Source organism: Malus domestica, chromosome 13 (genome assembly GCF_042453785.1).
Source record: "Malus domestica chromosome 13, GDT2T_hap1".
Classification (NCBI taxonomy): domain Eukaryota; kingdom Viridiplantae; phylum Streptophyta; class Magnoliopsida; order Rosales; family Rosaceae; genus Malus; species Malus domestica.
Genome location: NC_091673.1, coordinates 20,720,585 through 20,728,204, shown reverse-complemented (window position 1 = coordinate 20,728,204; position 7,620 = coordinate 20,720,585). Strand labels below are relative to the sequence as shown.

General features: G+C 40.0%; 1 pseudogene; it reads left to right on the top strand.

Moving 5' to 3' along the window:
* Positions 1-361: 361 nt before the first annotated feature.
* Positions 362-6,594, top strand: LOC139190858 (exopolygalacturonase-like; annotated as a pseudogene).
* The last annotated feature ends 1,026 nt before the right edge of the window (positions 6,595-7,620 follow it).

The following is a 7,620-nucleotide window of genomic DNA, read 5'->3' as shown; positions in this document are numbered from 1 at the left end:
CCAACAAACAACTAAAAATAACAAGTGACTTTGAGGAGGAAAGCATATTATTAACAACTTAGCAAGTTCTTGTTGGTGATGGATGCTTCTAAGACCAAAAAGCTTATAAATCTCGCACCTTTTTTCCAAAAAAAAAAAAAAAAAAAAAAAAAAAAACCAAGTTGAACTACATTGCGACTCCTTAAGGACTTGTATAAAAATAGCAAGTGATTGGTTGATATGTCGATGGTATTGAGCCTTCGAATCCGACTATAAATTGGCCCAAAACGAAACTGGAGTTCCATCATCCCTTGGGGAAAGAAAACGAAAAATAATCAAGAAAGCGAAAATCAAAATGAGTCCGAAAATGAGTGTACTGGGAATGTTTGTGTTCTTATTACTAGCATCTGCAACTAAAGCTCATGAGTCTAGTGTTTTTGACGTGACAAGTGCGGAATATGGTGCAAAGCCTGGCTCTGATATTACTTTTGCATTGGCCAAGGCTTGGAATGACTCGTGTGCATCACCTTCCGCTAGTAAAGTTGTTGTTCCGAGTGGAACATACAAGTTAAGTGGAGCAAGTTTCAGAGGTCCTTGCAAGGCTCCGATTGAGCTTCAAGTGGGAACATTGCAGGCACCAGAAAAGGACAGTGAGCTCACAATGTAGGGGACTTGGGTTGGTTTCAAGCACGTTGACATGATCACTGTATCTGGTGGCGGAACTTTTGATGGCCAAGGAGCATTTGCTTGGAGTCAAAATAACTGCAGCAAAAGCAAACATTGCTCTGGTTTCGCTAATCTGAGGTTCGACTTCGTCACAAATTCCATAATTCAGGACGTAACTTCACTTATTAGCAAAAACTTCCATGTCCATGTTTACGGGTGCAACAATGTTACATTCCAACATGTTCACATCACAGCACTTGGAGACAGCAAAAATACCAATGGAATCCATATCGGCAAATCAACGGGGATCAACATTACTCATACATACATTGGAACTGGGGATGACTGTGTTTCTATAGGTGATGGCAACAACCAAATCGCCGTGACCAACGTTTCTTGTGGGCCAAGTCATGGCATAAGCATTGGAAGTCTCGGAAGATACGACAATGAGGAATCCCTGGCTGGAATCATAGTCAAGAACTGCACCCTGACAAACACACAGAACAGTGTCCACATCAAAACATGGCCGAATTCTCCTGTGGCTACCGCTGTTGAAATGTAATCTTGTCTTGGCCTAAGACAATTGATCGGGCCCATACACAAAGAAAGATCCATGCACATGCTAGAGAATTCTAGCAAAGTTCAAGTTGGTGGAAGAGTCTAGAAGAATGGTGAGGATTCTACCAACATACAAGATTAATGTAGATAATTCTAGCTTAGGAAGGTAGTGGAATTATCTAGATATCTCTAGCATGATGCTTCCATGCTTCTCCAAGGTTCCATCCATGCCTATAAAAGGAGAAGGCATCCACACCATTTGTAACAACCAAGAGAGCAAGTAGTGAGAAGTGAGAAGAAGCATCAAAGCTTCTAAGAGTGTTTGAGTGTTTCCTCTTGTACTAAGTTTGTGAGTGAATAAAAATCTTGTGTAATACATTGAGTGTTCTTTCTTTCTCTTGCCTATCAATTCCGGTACATTACATTCTTCTTTGTGAGATAAACGTCTCCAAAGTAGTGAAGTCTTTTTAAGCCCCAACAAAGTGGTACCAGAGCTATGGCTAGCAACGCTATGTCAACCTTCCAAGTTCCAGTGCTCGACAACAACAACTTCGATAATTGGAGTATCAAAATGAAGGCCCATTTGGGAGCACATGATGTATGGGAAGTCGTGGAGAAAGGCTACATTGAGCCAGAAGATGAAGCTATTCTGTCCCAACCCCAGAAGGAGAGTTTGGAAGATTCAAGAAAGAGAGACAAGAAGGCTCTCTACCTCATCTACCTCATCTGCCAAGCAAACATGGGAGAAGCTTCAAACCTCTTATAAAGGAGCCGAACAAGTGAAAAAGGTTCGTCTTCAAGTACTAAGAGGTGAGTTTGAATCTCTACAAATGAAAGGGTCTGAATCAATCTCTGATAATTTTTCAAGAGTCTTAGCCGTTTCCAATCAATTAAAAAGAAACGGAGAAAAGTTAGAAGATGTTAGAATTATGGATAAGATACTACGCTCGTTGGACCCCAAGTTCGAGCACATTGTCGTGACAATTGAAGAAACTAAAAACTTGGAAGAAATTAGTATAGAGCAATTAATGGGTTCGCTACAAGCATATGAAGAGAAACATAAAAAGAGGCAAGGGAATGAAGAGTAGCTCCTCAAGACGCATGTCCAGCCAAAGAAGAAAGAAGAAAGCTTGGACAACGAGAGAAGCCAGTACGAAAGAAGTCGTGGTTGAGGGTGCGAACGTGGACATGGACATGGACGTGGACGTGGTTGGAACTTCAACAACCATAGCAACTAAGAAAGAGGAGGAAGCTCAACAAAAGGTCGTGGAAGAGGGCGCTTAAATTTGAGGTATGAAAAATCTCAAGTTCAATGCTACAATTGTTAAAAGTTTAGGCATTATGTTTGGGAATGTAGAGCTCCAAGCAACAAGCTTGATGAGAAGGTCAATTATGTGAAAGAAGAGAAAGAAGATAATGGCATTGTGCTACTAGCATGCAAGGACAATGATGGAGACCAAGACTATACATGGTACCTTGACACCGGTGCTAGCAACCACATGTGCGGAAGAAGAAGCATGTTCGTAGAGCTTAATGAATTGGTGAGTGGCAACGTTTCTTTTGGAGACGAATCCAAAATACCAGTCAAAGGAAAAGGTAACATCCTTATTCCCCTAAAAAATGGCGGTCACCAATTAATTTCAAATGTCTACTACGTGCCCAATATGAAAAGCAACATTTTGAGTTTGGGTCAACTCTTAGAAAGAGGTTATGATATTCACATGAAAAATTTAACCTTTTTCTTAGAGATGACAAAGGAAGATTAATTGCCAAGGTGAAAATGTCAAAGAATAGGATGTTTCCTACGAATATTCAAAATGATGTTGCAAAGTGCCTCAAAACATGTTACAAAGACACATCCTGGCTTTGGCATCTTCGTTTTGGGCATCTTAACTTTGGGGGAATAGAGTTATTGTCCAAGAAGGAGATGGTGAGAGGCTTACCGTGCATCAGTCGCCCTGATCAAGCTTGCGAAGGATGTTTACTTGGGAAACAGTTCAGGAAAAGCTTTCCAAAGGAGTCGACCACAAGAGCCCAGAAGCCACTCGAGCTCATTCACACTGATGTGTGCGGTCCAATAAAACCAAGCTCTTTGGGTAAAAATAATTATTTCCTTCTCTTCATTGATGATTTTTCAAGGAAAACCTGGGTGTATTTCTTAAAGTAGAAATCAGAGGTATTTAGAGCATTCAAGAAGTTCAAAGATATTGTAGAGAAAGAAAGTGGTTGCAAGATCAAAGCCATGAGATTTGATCGAGGAGGAGAATTCACTTCGAAGGAATTTCAAGAATTCTGTGAAGCCAATGGAATTTGTCGATCTTTGACTGTTCCAAGATCCCTTAACAAAATGGTGTGGCGGAAAGAAAAAATCGAACCATCCTCGACATGGCTCGAAGCATGCTCAAAAGTAAGAGATTGCCTAAGGAATTGTGGGCAGAAGCTGTATCATGTGCTGTCTACCTATCCAATCGGTCTCAAACAAGAAGTGTGTGGGGAAAGACTCCATAAGAAGCATGAAGTGGAAGAAAACCATGTATCTTTCATCTAAGAGTCTTTGGAAGCATAGCCCATGTACATGTACCAGACGAGAGGAGGATGAAACTAGAAGACAAAAGTGAGAAGTTCATCTTCATCGGTTATGACTCAAATTTAAAAGGCGATAAGCTGTATAATCCAAACAATGGGAAGACATTGATTAGTCGAGACGTGACGTTCAATGAAGAAGGAGAATGGGATTTTGGCTCTCATGCATGTGATCTTCACTTCTTTCCTTAGTTTGAAGAAGAGAATGAACAAGGGATGATGGAGCAAGCAAGAGAGGTTCAACAAGAATCCACTACTCCACCTGCTTCACCAACATCAACCAATCATGGCAATTCACCAACATCAGCATCGTCAAGTGGGAGTCTAAATGAAAGAGAAGTACCACGCACAAGAAGTCTACGAGATTTCTATGAGGTAGCTGAAAGACTCAATAATCCTACACTTCTGTCTCTTTGCTGATTGTGAACCAGTTGACTTCCAAGAAGCAGTGCAAGATACTAAGTGGAGGAAAGCAATGGATGAAGAAATTGAAGCAATCCAGAATAACGATACATGGGAACTCACTATTCTTCCGAAAGGACACAAAACCATCGGAGTCAAGTGGGTGTATAAGACAAAGAAGAATGCCAACGAAGAGGTCGAAAGATACAAGGCGAGATTAGTGGCGAAGGGCTATAGTCAAAGAGCCGGAATCGACTATGATGAGGTATTTGCACCCGTTACTCGGTTGGAAACTATACGATTACTAATTTCTTTGGCAGCTCAAAACAAATGGAAGATTCAACAAATGGATGTGAAGTCCGCTTTCCTAAATGGAGTCCTTGAAGAAGAAGTCTACATTCAGCAACCGTCAGGCTATGAAATCAAAGGGCATGAAGACAAAGTTATGAAGTTGAAGAAAGCCCTCTATGGGTTAAAACAAGCGCCACGAGCATGGAATAGTCACATCGACAAGTACTTTCAGGAGAACAACTTCATCAAGTGCCCTTATGAACATGCTTTCTACGTCAAAGTCAAGGATGAAGATATTCTGATTGTGTGCTTATATGTGGATGATCTAATCTTCACCGGAAGTAATCCAAGCATGTTTGAAGAGTTCAAGAGAGTGATGACCAAAGAATTCGAGATGACCGACATCGGGCTAATGGCATACTACCTAGGCATTGAAGTAAAGTAGAACGAAGAAGGCATTTTCATCTCCCAAGAAAGCTACACAAAAGAGATATTGAAAAAGTTCAAAATCGATGACTGCAAGCCCATAAGCACACCAGTGGAGTGCGGAGTTAAACTAACCAAGCATGACGAATGAGAAAGTGTAGATCCAACATTTTTCAAGAGTTTAGTTGGAAGCTTGCGCTACTTGACTTGCACAAGACCAGATATTTTCTATGCCGTTAGATTAGTCAGTCGCTACATGGAGAATCCCACAACTGCACATTTGAAGACCACCAAAAGAATTCTTTGATACCTTAAAGGTACTGTTAACTTTGGCTTGTTCTATTCAAGCTCTAATAACTACAAACTTGTTGGATATAGTGACAGTGATTGGGCAGGAGATTCCGACGATAGAAAAAGCATTACTGGATTTGTGTTCTTCATGGGAGACACTGCATTCACATGGATGTCGAAGAAGCAACCGATTGTCACTTTCTAGTGCGAAGCTGAATACGTAGCTGCTACCTTATGTGTCTGTCATGCAATCTGGTTGAGAAACTTGCTAAAAGAATTAAGCATGCCACAAGAAGAGCCAACAGAGATCTATGTCGACAACAAGTCTGCAATAGCTCTAGTAAAGAATCCAATAATCCATGACAGGAGCCAACACATAGATACCCGCTATCATTACATAAGAGAGTGTATTGCAAGAAAGGATGTGCAAGTGGAATGCGTGAAGTCTCAAGACGAAGTCGCCGACATATTCACCAAGCCACTCAAACAAGAAGACTTTGTTAGATTGAGAAAATCAATCGGCGTCACAAGACAAGATTAAGAGGGATGTTGAAATGTAATCTTGTCTTGGCCCAAGACAATTGATCGGGCCCATACACAAAGAAAGATCCATGCATATGCTAGAGAATTCTTGCAAAGTTCAAGTTGGTGGAAGAGTCTAGAAGAATGGTGAGGATTCCACCAACATACAAGATTAATGTAGATAATTCTAGCTTAGGAAGGTAGTGGAATTATCTAGATATCTCTAGCATGATGCTCCATGCTTCTCCAAGGTTTCATCCATGCCTATAAAAGGAGAAGGCATCCACACCATTTGTAACAACCAAGAGAGCAAGTAGTGAGAAGTGAGAAGAAGCAACAAAGCTTCTAAGAGTGTTTGAGTGTTTCCTCTTGTACTAAGTTTGTGAGTGAATAAAAATCTTGTGTAATACATTGAGTGTTATTTCTTTCTCCTGCCTATCAATTCCGTTGCATTACATTCTTCTTTGTGAGATAAACGTCTCCAAAGTAGTGAAGTCTTTTTAACCCCCAACAACTGCTGCCTCAAATATACACTTTGAGGATATTATCATGGTTAATGTGAGTAACCCTATTGTCATAGACTAACTTTACTGCCCGTATAAGAAGTGTGATAATTTGCCTCCGTCGAAAGTTAAGATCAGCGATGTTAGCTTCAAGAACATTCAGGGCTCATCTGCAACTGCACTTTCACTAAAGATTGTGTGCAGCAGTGGCTCACCATGTGAGAATGTGGAGTTGGCTGACATTGATCTCACCTACAGCGGAGCCAAAGGAACTCTTACCTCTCAATGTTCGAACGTCAAGCCAACAATTTCTGGCCTGACCGGGGCTCTTGCATGCGCTACATCCTCCGTGATGTTTCCTCCCTTGATCTAAGATGAGAAAGTACTAATGTTCTCGACGTAAATTGTTGTGTTCTTTGGATTCCTTTTGTATACAGATGGACAAATCATAGGAATATCATGTGTAATTATTGATAAGTTCTGCTAGGAGCTGGTATTATGGTGCTGGTGTGGTCATGCCAAGTAAAAAGATAATTGATGCTAATTTTTCATGCTCTAATTTCTGTCAAACTTTGGCGCGCAGATTGCTTTATGAAACATTTGGTAAAAACAGCAGTCAAGCCAAAAAATCATTATTTCTTTACAGACGAGAGCTGTCCTAATTCCTAAGAAACCAAAGACACAAACAGATGCTTTTCATATATGGGGCTTTTAGATCCAGGTCCAAAAACATAGAATGGTTTTAGGAGTGAGTCTAGTTATCTAATTATATATTTTTATTTCTTTTATACTCATTTTATATTTTCTAAAAATATTAAAAATCAATTAAATTCTTCTAATATTATGCATTTTCCAACTCCAAAAAATATAATTAATATCTTATAACAAAAAAACTAATTTACTAACATAAATTTATCTGCAAAACATTCTACCTTAACTCAAGTAACAAATATATGAATGTATATTATACCTATACGTGAGATATGAAACCTAATTAAAAGGTAAAAAAGGATAGACATGAAGAACCCAAATACTAAAATAAGTCTAAATACTAATATTTTCCAACAACCCGCCCCCCCCCCCCCCCGGGTCAAACTCATGGCGGAACACATCATGAGTTTGCCAAAGTAGATGTGGATGCAAGACTCCAAATTCCAGTGCTAATGCCAATGCCGATGCCGATGCCAATACCAATACTCATGCTGATGCCAATGCCAATACCAATACCGATTCCAAGTTCAAGCTACCATGCCCAATGCAAGAATACGCAGGCCACAAAACCTTTAAACAACCAAATTGTTTTCCTTCCTTCCTCCCCCCCTTCCTTTTTTTTTCTTCTTCATTCTTCCTTCTTTTTGTTCATTCTGTGTGAACAAATAACATATCTTTCTATTTGCCT